Source organism: Spea bombifrons, chromosome 3, assembly GCF_027358695.1.
Source record: "Spea bombifrons isolate aSpeBom1 chromosome 3, aSpeBom1.2.pri, whole genome shotgun sequence".
In the NCBI taxonomy this organism is placed as follows: Eukaryota; Metazoa; Chordata; class Amphibia; order Anura; family Pelobatidae; genus Spea; species Spea bombifrons.
Genome location: NC_071089.1, coordinates 42,888,163 through 42,901,377, shown reverse-complemented (window position 1 = coordinate 42,901,377; position 13,215 = coordinate 42,888,163).

The following is a 13,215-nucleotide window of genomic DNA, read 5'->3' as shown; positions in this document are numbered from 1 at the left end:
AGAGTGGAGTATGGGAGGGGGAGGAGCCAGAGTGGTGTATTGGAGGGGGAGGAGGCAGAGTGGTGTATGGGAGGGGGAGGAGGCAGAGTGGTGTATGGGAGGGGGAGGAGCCAGAGTGGTGTATGGGAGGGGGAGGAGCCAAAGTTGTGTATGGGTGAGTTATAGTGGTGTATGGGGGGTATTATGAATTTCTGGGCATATAGGGGGTATAAGGCATATCGATATTAGGCATATCAGGGGGTCATAAAACATCTGGGGGTAAAAGGTATATCAGGGGGCTCAGTTGCATATCACTGGCATATAAGGAGTATAAGGCATATCAGGGGCACAGTGGCATATCAGGGGGCACAGTGGAATCTGGCATATAAGAGGTATAAGGCATATATGGGGGCAGGGTGGCAAGCTGGGGGTCTGATGTGCATAACCGGGGGCAGTTTGGTAAATAACAAAAATTTAAACAAGGCTTTTTTTCTCATAGTTTTTATTAAATATGAAAAATAGTTAACATATGAATTAATATTTACTAATAACTTTGTATTAAAACCTAGTTTGAGAAACACCGTGTTTGGGTTCTTGTAGCTTTTATTATTATGTCAGTAAAATAAGAAGGTGAATAGAGAGAGGCCATTGCAATAAAGAGATGAAAGTGTAAATTGTACGTTTTTTATTACATTATTTTAAATTTAAAAAAATTGCATTTTTTTATCCGATTTATCGAAAAAATAATCGGCCAACTAATCGATTATTAAAATAATCGTTAGTTGCAGCCCTAGTACAATTAACACAACTTTCAATGATGCAATCCAGAGAAGCTCAAAATGTTAATTATTATATCGGTCTCATGCTTCTGCAGCATCTCCCAATGCTTCAATTAAGGAAAACTGAAAACAGATTAAGAGAACTCAAATAAACAGAAAACAGAATAAAATAAAAGCTCCGGTTTCAGAACAAAGTTTCCGATATACATATGTGACAATACTTCAAATCTTAAGTGTGATGTTAGCTATGAGGTATCTAAGAAGTAGGTAAGAGCTCCACCGAAGGATGTACTTATCTCCCAGGCCATTTAATTTTATGGCAAGACAGGAGGCTTCATATTTGCATTATCTTCTTTACTACAACCTTCAGCAGCAAAGAGGTAGTTAATAACAGAAAACAAACAACCAATCAGATATATGCAGAGACCATAAGAAGGCTCACAGAACACTCCACTTTCTCTTCTTTGCTGCTAGCCCCCAGGTGAGCACCCTGTTTACTAGTGTGCTGCACACTTTATTTTGGGTTTATTTCATTAAAATAATGACATTTCTTATCCTGTTTTGTGATGGTGTTTATGTTCTGTTAATATTTTGCTATACATCTGGTTTTTCTCTTACAGTTTTTTAACCACAGTGTTGCTGGCCTACAGGTGCCATGTGTTTAGGCGTCTTTTTGCCTTTCCTCGTTTACCATTTGTTCCCTTTTCCTTCTTCTGTCTTGCTGCGCCTTGGCATACAGTGTGTGTCCGCCTTCCTCTCTGCCCGCATGGCAGGCTGTCTATCTATCTGTGACCGTAGGCAGACGTGCCCTGGTGAAGCGGCCCCCCTCCTGTGGCCTCACCGGGGCAAGTCTGGTATCTGTGCTTGCCCACTTCCCTTCTCCTTCCCTGCTATAATGCAGTCCAGCCTTCACTTAGGGCTGCATACCCTAACGGTGCAGAGCATTTTTGTCTCTGTTTCACCGTGAAGGGTGACCCCCCTCTGCATTACCTGATAGTGACCCCCTCTGCATTACATAAAAACATAGAAAGTGATGGCAGATAAGAACCATTAGGCCCATCCAGTCTGCCCAACCTCTGAGTACTTTCCTTAGTACCTGGCCTTATCCTATATCTCGCTTGCCCTTATGCCTATCCCATGCTTGCTTAAATGTCTTTACTGTATTGACATCTACCACTTCTGCTTGAAGGCTATTCCATGTCTCCACTACCCTTTCCGTAAAGTAATATTTCCTGATGTTACCTTTAAATATTTGCCCCTCTAGCTTATGCCTATGTCCTCTTGTTGTGGTAGTATTTATCCTTTTAAGTAAACTCTCTTCCTTTATCTTGTCCCTTTAACTATTTAAATGTTTTTATCATATCCCCCCCTGTCATGTCTTACCTGAGGGTGACCCCCCCTTTTTTCTGGCTTTCTGCTGGGGGTAATGAGATCCCTGGTGGACATTTTAGCTGATTCAAGTTAAAAGGTTTTTACACGGCCTGTCTCAGCTGTAGATTTATTTAAACTATTTTACCCTCTCATGACCTAGGTCACTTTCGCTTGGCTTGAGTTTGCCTTGGGTTAGCTTGGTGCAGCGCACCTTTAGGGTGACCCCCTAGAATTTGGGATGGGATGGCCTGGGTGACCCCCGTGTACCCCTGAGACCAATTTTGTCTATTGCATGTCTTGTGGATATCAAGCGGACATGTCTGACACCGACCTACCTATGCTTGCTGCCCCCCCAAAACAAAGCTACAAAACAAAGCTACATTCAGGGCAGAGTGCCAGGCTGAGGAATATGTGGCTATCCTGGATTGTGCGTGTCTCCAAATGTTTGACCTGCGCACTTTGTGCCACCCCAGGTCCTCTGAGTAGACTACTGCACCCCACATTGTTCAGTTTTTGCGCTTCTTGCTATGTCGGCCTCTGGAGAACAGGGGCGGGCTGGGCCGGGGGGCAGGGGGGCAATTGCCCCCCAGGCCGCCCTAAATCCGGGCCGGTGGGCCGGACGGACGACCGAAAGACAGGCATTCAATGCGGCTGCGGCCGCAAAGTTAAAAACTAAGCGGCCGCGAGCAGGATTGAATGCGGCCGTCACGCGTACCTGGCGGGGGAGGGAGGGGGGCGGTCCGCCCCGGCTGCCGCTCATCTGAGGGCTGCCACCATGCCAGCACGCCTCCAGAAACGGTGCGCGCGACAACACTGAAGCCACGCCCACCGTCTTCCGCGCTCAGTGCACAGGACAGGAAGAAGAAGAAGTAGAAGAAGAAGAGGAGGAAGAGGAAAAGTGAGGGTGAAAGAAGGAAAGGTAGGAGAGAGTGGATTAGTAAGTGTGTGAGAGTGATGGGTGTTATGCTGAATGTAAGTGTGTGAGAGTGATGGGTGTTATGCTGAATGTAAGTGTGTGAGAGTGATGGGTGTTATGCTAAATGTAAGTGTGTGAGAGTGATGGGTGTTATGCTGAATGTAAGTGTGTGAGAGTGATGGGTGTTATGCTAAATGTACGTGTGTGAGAGTGATGGGTGTTACGCTGAATGTAAGTGTGTGAGAGTGATGGGTGTTATGCTGAATGTAAGTGTGTGAGAGTGATGGGTGTTACGCTGAATGTAAGTGTGTGAGAGTAATGGGTGTTATGCTGAATGTAAGTGTGTGAGAGTGATGGGTGTTATGCTAAATGTAAGTGTGTGAGAGTGATGGGTGTTATGCTAAATGTAAGTGTGTGAGAGTGATGGGTGTTATGCTAAATGTAAGTGTGTGAGAGTGATGGGTGTTATGCTGAATGTAAGTGTGTGAGAGTGATGGGTGTTATGCTAAATGTACGTGTGTGAGAGTGATGGGTGTTACGCTGAATGTAAGTGTGTGAGAGTGATGGGTGTTATGCTGAATGTAAGTGTGTGAGAGTGATGGGTGTTATGCTGAATGTAAGTGTGTGAGAGTAATGGGTGTTATGCTGAATGTAAGTGTGTGAGAGTGATGGGTGTTATGCTGAATGTAAGTGTGTGAGAGTGATGGGTGTTATGCTAAATGTACGTGTGTGAGAGTGATGGGTGTTACGCTGAATGTAAGTGTGTGAGAGTGATGGGTGTTATGCTGAATGTAAGTGTGTGAGAGTGATGGGTGTTATGCTGAATGTAAGTGTGTGAGAGTAATGGGTGTTATGCTGAATGTAAGTGTATGAGAGTGATTTGTGTTATGCTGAATGTAAGTGTGTGAGAGCGATGGGTGTTATGCTGAATGTAAGTGTGTGAGAGTGATGGGTGTTATGCTGGATGTTTGTGAATGAGGGTTTCAGATAGTATGGATGTGTAAGTGTTGGGGGATAGCTTGGCATAGGGAGTCCGTAATCACATTCCTTTCATGCCCAGATTCCAGCATGTAGTGGCTGCCTAGGCATGATAGGAGTGTGATTGCTGTTATAAATTATTTTTTGGTCCAACTTCGGTGTGTTAACACTTTTATTGGACAGAATAATTCAATGACTGCAATTATATATATACATATATATATATATATATATATATATAGATATATAGATATATAGATATATTAATACTAACAGCAGGATTGTGATTGTTGTTATATATATGTGTATGTATATATATATATATATATGTATATATATATATATATATATATATATATATGTGTGTGTGTTAATATTATTGTTGATTTTTTTGTCTAATTTTGGTGTTACTTTTAATAAAGTATTTTAAAGGTTTTTTTTTTTTTTTTTTTTTCAATTTTGGCCAAGTGAATGCTGAATTTTTAGTTTCAGTCCAGAATTTTCATTTCGGTGCATCCCTACTATATACTATGCCAGTCACTAAAGTGGTAAGCCTACACCACATCAATGTTTGGCTTAGTATATAGTGATAGGGGTTGTCGGTGTCTGGCTCAATGTATAGGCACACATTGACGGTGGTACCGCATAATCCCTAAGTATATAATGATAACAATTATGCGGTACCCCTGTCAATGTTTGCCTAACCATAGAAACTATGCAGTTTTAAAGTGTGTGTGTGGGGGGGGGGTGCCACATACAGGGTCTGCCACAGGTGCCAAATACTCTAGGTACGCCCCTGCATCATGCGGCTGTCAGACCCAACGGCCATGCCTCAGCTCCTCTTCCCTCGTCTTAAAAGGGGTGTGATGAAGAGCTGAGGCATGCTGTGCGTGCACGCCGGCCACTTTAATTTCATTAGGCGCTGGTGGAGTGACTGCCGCACGACGGCCACTTTCAATGTCGCTCGCAGCCGCTTTGATGGTGCAATGGGCCAGTTGACTAGACTTGCCCCCCAGGCCTTAGGCTGCCAGCCCTCCCCTGCTGGAGAAGGAGGCTCGCCAAAAGCTACGTGCTGAGTACCGTCAGCCAACTCTTCCTGACAAGGTGGCGAATACCCCGGAGTTTGATCCTACGTTCGTCACCTTCATGAACAGGTCCAGGAAAGATCCTTGGCAGGGCTTGGAGCAGGGTCTGCACTCTGCAGAGGACAAACGGTTGGCAGATTCTCTCTGTGGCTGATCAGGCTATGGCAGAAGGTACCCAGACCGATCCCTACCTGGTCAGGGAGTGGGCGCAACGTGCCGTTTGCCTCCTGGGCAAGGCTAACTTTGCCATATCCACGGAACGCAGGAAAGCAGCCTTATTTAAGCTGGACAGAAAATTGGCGCCGAAAGAGTTGGGGCCCAATGCCAAAGGTCTCCAAGGCTCAGTCCTCGATGCGAAAGGTCGTAAGGGCTGAAAATCGTTTTTTGGAGAGGGCTGGTCGGCAGTGGAGCCATGCCACTAGCATAGCTGCCCTCCATGGCAACTGGCCCAGATTCCAGGAAAGTATGGCGGGACAGCGGTTCCAATACTGATCCTCGTTCTCCAAAGGTGCCGCTAGGGGAAGAGGGACCTCCTCCTCCTTTAAGCCCCGAGGCTAATCAGGTAAGTCTCTTTTAAATTTTACCTCAAATCCCAGTAGCGGGCAGGCTATTTCATTTTTTCCCAGCCTGGGAACGTCTCATTCAGGACCCCTGGGTCGTTCAATGTGTCCAAGGTTTTCATTTAGAATCCCTTTCCCATCCGCGTCAACCTTGTTTCGCTGGCCCTATCCGTATGGCGTGGAGCTCACTAGTGCTGGTGCATGCGAAAATGGTTTCCCTGCGAGCAATCAAGCGTGCGTCAGGAGCTCCAGTTTGTCAGCAAAATCTAACTTGTGAGGAAGAAGACTGGAGAGTTTCGTCCAGTTATAAATCTTTGTGCGTGCAATTCCTTCGTCTACCGGCATTTGAGGATAGAGGAGATTTACCTCTTAAAAGACCTGATGAGAACAAGGTTCTCGAGGTTGGATCTGACGGACGCGTATCTGACGGTGCTCCAGCCTCAGGCCAAACTCTCCTCCATCATTTTGCAAAACCGAAGCACTCTCAAAGGATGGTCAGCACTCTTCATTATCGGGCGATGCAGTGCCTAAAGGCCTCCTATCTCTGTCCTTTGGGTTCCTACAACCAGGTAATTCGCCTAACAGACAAAGTGTGTCTGGAGTTGACATGGTGGTTGCTCCACATGGAGGCATTGTATGGTCTTGGCCATTTTTGGGCACGCCCCAGATTTCTCCCTGGAATCAGATGCCAGCCTCCTGGGTTGGGGAGCGACCTGCGAAATCTCAGCCACGGGTGGCCTCTGGACAAAAGGGAAGAGAGGTTTCCACATCAACTGTTTAGAGTTGCTATCCGCAGCTTCACCAAAGACATGTCTCACTGTTCCCTAGTGCTTTGGTTGGACAATGTGTCACCTGTCACAGGCGGATCGAGATGGAAGCTTCTGTCCAACCTCATCAAGGAGCTTTATCAATACTGCATAGATCACCTCTCTACCAGAGTGGAATACATCCTGGGGAAGGAGAACCTGGTCATGGACTTGTCTTCCAGACATTGGAGGGATGCGAGCGATTGGCGCCTGCGACCTGATGTCTTCCGTGCCCTGAATCTGGCTCGGGGCCCATTGGCATTGGATCTATTCCCTTCCCGTCTCAATCGCTAAGTGAAGGACTTCATCAGTTGCTTGCCAGATCCAATGTCCCTGGAGGTAGATGCGTTTCTCCAGACGTAGCCACCTTTGGGGCCTTATGCCTTTCCCCAATTTTCGGTGATTCTTCAGACTCCCCATCCCGGTTCGCAGTCAATGGGTCACCATCCTGTTGATTGCTCCAAGGAAGTTAAAGCTTATTAACCAGGTATTTATAGGGGAGTTCCAGGGATTTCCAGAATCGGGGAATGACCGCCTTTGCAGCATTAATCAGGTATATTGTGAGCGATCATTTATATTTCGCTAATGGAAAGCATGATTGATGTAAGAGACAGACAGCTGTCAACAATGTAACGAGATTTGCAGAAGAAAGTGGATAAGCTCCAACGGCACCATGAACTTAAAGGAGCATTCCTGTACTTTACTGGATATAGAGCCCTTATGTATCACCAAGAGTACCTATCCTTAGTCTGTAGTGCAATACCTAAGTCTTTTCCCCCACATACTCATATAGTAAGGTTTTATCGACCCATGAGCTGAAATTAGTAGTGTGTATAGCTTTGAAAGTAGATGAGAGGTCTCCGATGTCTCAGCACACAGGCTTTCAAAATTAGTTAAGGGGCAAAAGAAATGTGGCTCCGGTAAAAGTGACATAATATAGTGCCTCAATTGGTGGAAGAAAGAGTGGACCTGGAAGGGTGGGGGAGAGATTTGTGACAATTCAGCCAAGGTTTGGAGATCCTCCTTTATAAACGTGGTATATTCTCAAAGTTCTCAGCTGGGAATAAATAAGTGCCCTCATGTGTCTACGTGAAAGGCCTGGGGAAGAAGGGGAAATACCCTGCCTCAAGGAGAGTTTTCTTAAATACTCACAAAGTAGGAGCAATGGTAGGATGTGCTGGGATTGTTGGTTTTCTATGACGTTCCAATTTACCATGGCACAAAAGAAATGTGGCATGAAAGATAGGCACCTTCCACCTGAATCCACTGCTTGGGAACATTCAGGGTCCATTCAATAATTCTATGTAGATATGAGGCCATCCAGTTAAAATTCTATATCAGGGAGTCCCATTCCTCCCCTAAGTCTAGGCCCGTGAGATGAGAAAATGGCAATTGGGAGGGAGTTATCATTCCTAATTTATTTAATGAAGGTTCTATGACAAGCCTCAAAGAAGGATCTAGGTAAGAAAATAGTTGTTTTTTTATTTTCATTACTCCAATGCAACCAAACCAGTGGACAGGAGTGCCAAATAGATCAGAGCCACTAATTGAGATAAGTCTGAAGAAATTGACAGTCCTAGATATTTAATTGAGAGCTCATACCCCTAAAGGAAAAATTGCTACAAATCTGACGTTTAATTGTATCAGGGATATTAATGCCGAAGATTTTGTATTTCTGAAGGTTAATTTTATAATTTGAGAGAGTATGCAAAGCATGTCCTCTGCATTGATGGACAGCTTATGAACCGTACCCTGCACTGAGACCCTCAAATTGGCTCTGAGGGTTTGCCAATGGTGCCATTTGACAGGGTGACCCTCTGAGAAAGCGTACCATTAACATTGGTCTGCGCAGAAGGTGAAGTATATAAAGCTTTAATTTGTCCTAGAAAATTGGACTTGAGACTCAATTTAGTGAGGACTCTGAAAAGATTTGGCCAGGCCACATTGTCATGCATAAGTCAAGAGAAAGATGACCCTGATAGTATTTTCCCTGGCCTCCCTACCAGGCACAAAGCCCCCACCTGGTCTAGGTGAATCAGGTTAGGTACTGTGACAGAATGACCTGTCATACAGGGCCCCAAGGTACTACAGAGATGGCTCCAGCCTGGTTGTCAAACAAAGATAGCACAGTTAGGAACTCTGTTGTTTACTTACTCTCATCAATAGGATTGCTGCCAGGGGAATTAAAGGTTGGGTTTAGGGCTGAAACAACGAATCGATAAAATCGATAATAATCGCTAACGGAAATCGTTGTCGACGATTTCCGTTATCGATTAATCGAGTGATCGATTCGTTGTTGGAGCACTCGGCTCCTTTTACTTACCTCCGCGAGCGTTCCCCGCTTCTGCTACACGCTCTGCAGTCTCCGCCTTCTTTTAACTACGTGACGGATGTGACGCGTTCCGGAGGTAAGTATTCTTCATGTCTATGTGCACAGATCGCACAGAGCCACTCGCACAGAGCGAATCGCTCTGTGCGAATGGAGCCACTCGCACAGAGCGGTTCGCTCTGTGCGAGTGGCTCCATTCGCACAGAGCGGTTCGCTCTGTGCGAGTGGCTCCATTCGCACAGAGCGGTTCGCTCTGTGCGAGTGGCTCCATTCGCACAGAGCGGTTCGCTCTGTGCGAGTGGCTCCATTCGCACAGAGCGGTTCGCTCTGTGCGAGTGGCTCCATTCGCACAGAGCGGTTCGCGGGGGTGGGGGTGGGGTTTCAGGGGATGCAGGGCAGGGTGTGAGTGGGGGTGCAGGGCAGGAGACTGGGTGCAGGGCAGAGTGGGGGTGGGGATGCAGGGTGTGAGTGTGGGTGCAGGGCAGAGTGGGAGACTGGGTGCAGGGCAGAGTGGGGGTGGGGATGCAGGGCAGGGTGTGAGTGTGGGTGCAGGGCAGAGTGGGAGACTGGGTGCAGGGCAGAGTGGGGGTGGGGATGCAGGGCAGGGTGTGAGTGTGGGTGCAGGGCAGAGTGTGGGGGCAGGGCAGAATGTGGGGGCAGGGCTGGGTGCAGGGCAGAGTTGGAGACTGGGTGCAGGGGCACAGTGCAAAGTGCCAGTGCTGGGTGCAAAGTGCCAGTGCTGGGTGCAAAGTGCCAGGGCTGGCTGCAAAGTGCCAGGGCTGGGTGCAAAGTGCCAGGGCTGGGGCAAAGTGCTGGGTGCAAAGTGCTGAGTACAAAGTGCCAGGGCTGGGTGCAAAGTGCAAAGTGCTGGTGCAAAGTGCTGAGTGCTGGGTGCAAAGTGCTGGATGCAAAGTGCCAGGGCTGGGGCAAAGTGCTGGGTGCAAAGTGCTGGGTGCAAAGTGCCAGGGCTGGGTGCAAAGTGCTGGGTGGAAAGTGCAAAGTGCTGGGTGCAAAGTGCCAGGGCTGGGGGCAAAGTGCTGGGTGGAAAGTGCAAAGTGCTGGGTGCAAAGTGCTGGGTGCAAAGTGCCAGGGCTGGGGCAAAGTTTCTTGAACAGTAATAGTCCACCTCTTTTCAGAATGTTTGGGGTTATTTTGTTTCATAAATATTGTGTTTGGGTTCTTGTACTTTGAAAATATTGTTTTTTATTACATCATAACAAAATAAGAATGTTAATGTAAATTTTAAGTTGTTTTTTAACATCCAGTTCATTAAATTATTTTAAATAAACGAAAAATTTGCATATTGTTTTTTTTTTATCCGATTAATCGATTAATCGAAAAAATAATCGGCCAACTAATCGATTATTAAAATAATCGTTAGTTGCAGCCCTAGTTGGGTTGAATACATGTATCTGTTAATTTATATTAATGCAGTTCTGTGGATATATGAGTCTATGTTTTACAACAATAAACTGTTCAGTCCCGTTGTACTCAATTCAAGGTAGTTGTGTCTACTTATTGGGTACACATAGCAGGGTTCCAAGGTGTGCATGCTGGCTGGTGCTGGAAGTTTTTCCAGGGACAACAGGAGGATACTGGGTGATCTCTGGGAGTTACTACAGCTCTCTTGGTGAACCCGTTACAGGTACAAATGATTGTAACCAAAGAGCCATAATCTTAGCAAGACGTTTGTCTGAGATAAAGAAATTGACCTATACAACTCTGGGTTTTTCTCTGGTTTGGGTATTCCAGAAATAAAGGCTAAATTGGTGTGTGGGTCAAGCTGGGATCCAGAGGTCAGGGAGTTAAATAAGGTTACTAATTGTGAACCAAGAACTGAAAAAACTTTTACATCCATGGCATTTAACCTGTGTAGTCTGTTTCAAAGCTACCTCAATTTCCTCTTGGGGAAATAGGAGCATCCAAAGACTCCCTTGAAAGATCATCCAATGATGTTTGTCTAGGTAGGAGTCCAACAACTCCCAGTATTTGGGGTTTCCAATGATACAATTCCTGGTAAAAAGCATGGAAAGACTCCGCTATTTTATTGGTGTCATAGTGCAAAGAGGCACAAGAGTCCCTCACTTTCGGGATGTATGTTGATGCCCTTTTAGCCCTGAGGCCAGAAGCTTGCCTGGTTTGTCCCCCAATTCATGGTAAGGAGATAATTCCTTTTAAGTCTAGTATCTAACAGAGAGGCTAACTACTAACTGTGCATGAATACCTTTTGAATGGGTGACCTTGTGGGTACATTCCAATCTGTGACTCTGTTGGGTGATAGACACTATACTTGCCATGTTCATTTTTTAAAGTGTGGAGCCCAGTTTAATTAAATATCCTCTGATTACAGCTGTGATGGCCTCCCACTACTGGGAAAGCGGCATGACCTGAGAAGTAATTTTTAAGATGATTTGATAGGTCTGTGACATGGGTTGGATTATCTAAAAGGTTTTCATTACTTCTCCAGCACCATGATGTTTTGGGAAGTTGAGGAGTTTTAACGTTATATAAACCGGTGCGTGATCACTTAGGACTGTAAGGATAATAAATGGTGATGAAACATAAAGAGTGTGTCTATCCTGGTGTACCTATTATGTGTGGGTGAAAAAAGTATAATCCAATTCTGTGGGGTGTAAAGATCTCCATGTGTCAATTAGTAGGTTGAGATTAACTAAGCATTTCATCTTTAATGAAATTATTTTCATTTACAAATAAGGGATATGAGATTTCCCCGATGAAGCATCTAATTTATGGTCAAGGATTATGTTTAAATCACCTCCAAAGATTGTTAAGCCTTTAACTTTGATAGGACAATTAAAATTAACCATAAAGTAAAAATAAGTGCAAACAAAAAAAAAAAAAGGAATACTATTGAGAAATAAGAGTATAGAATATACGCCACTCATCATCTGATGTTGGGTTCAGCCATGTATAAACTGCATTAGGAGATCATCCATCCTAGGCCGCAGTGGAATCCCGGTTTCTCTGGTGTTTGCGCCACTGGGGCTTGGGGACCATGACGGTTGGATCCAGCAAGCGGAAGGGAGCCTGAAACGAGGATTCCCAATCCAGGATGGAATTCCTCCAAAAATGTAGGGATATCGGAAGCCTGGCAAATAACTTGGGTGATGCCGCCCTTGTGTTCTATAAGGGCAAAGGGGGCCCCATTGGTAAGGAATCAAGGCCTCTCTGAGCTTCTGTGTGATGGGCCTTGGGTTTTGTCCCTGGTTCAAAATATTTTCTTTTACTTCATAGTCTTGCAAGCAACATATGTTTCTCGGTGGGAGAGCTTGATGGGCTCTAACAAATGTTATGGGGGAGTCCACAGGACGCTGAAGAATCATATTAAATATTGCTAAGAGTGTTTGGGTAATGGCGTTATGTTCCAACCGACTCTGGGACACCGCAGTCACGCACATTGTTCCTGCGGCCACGGTTGTCTAAATCCTCAGCCCATCTTGTTAAATGATTCAGCATACCCGATTTTGTGATCAGGTGTGCTGTAAGTGTGTCGATCGTTTTGCAAATCAGGTCGCTTCCAGAGTTGCCATGCAGTTCCTCATCTGACGTATCTCGGTTTTGATTTCAGAGAGATCAGTACGAATACCTTGAGTGGCTTGCTCAATGATCGCAAACATGTCTTCTTTTGTAGGCAATGCGCTGATTTTCTCTTGCCAAATCCAATCTGCTAAGGATGTATCTGCAGCATTCAGTCCTGCGAGGACTTCCTCTGAGCTCTCACTCACACAGAGGTAAGAGATGCCTTTTCCTTTGACCCAGGGGGTTTAGGTGTCACAAGGACATTAATTCTCTCACTAATTCACACAAATCATTTTCACATATTCATTAATGCAGTTTCAAAAATCATTCAAGCAGTTCATCCACACATTAATTCACTCAATCTCTCATTAATTCAAACAGCTCCCCCCTTCTCACTATCTACCCCCGTTTGTAGTTCACTTACTCTGCTGAAGTTGTGTGGGAGGGGAGCACAGGGCCTCTGTCTCACTACTGTGCTGCCAGTCAGGGCAGTAGTGATGTCCGGATCATGAACGAATCGTTCATTTGATCCGGTTCTTTTTAGTGATCCGGATGAGTCGGTTCACTAGACTGAACGATTCGTTTGTAGCGGTTCAGTCTGTGAATCATCATGCAGCTGTAACCTGATCCTAGAGCTGTGAGTCATCTGCAGAGCACTCTGGGGTCAGGTTACAGCTCATTAATTCTCACAGGAACGATGACTCATAGAGTCATAGAGTCGTTCAAAGAGTCGAATGATCCGAAGAGTCGAATGAACCGAAGAGTCGAATGAACCGAAGAGTCGAATGAACCGAAGAGTCGAATGAACCGAAGAGTCGAATGATTCGAATCTTACAGGGATCCGGATCTTACAAGGATCCGAATCTTACAGA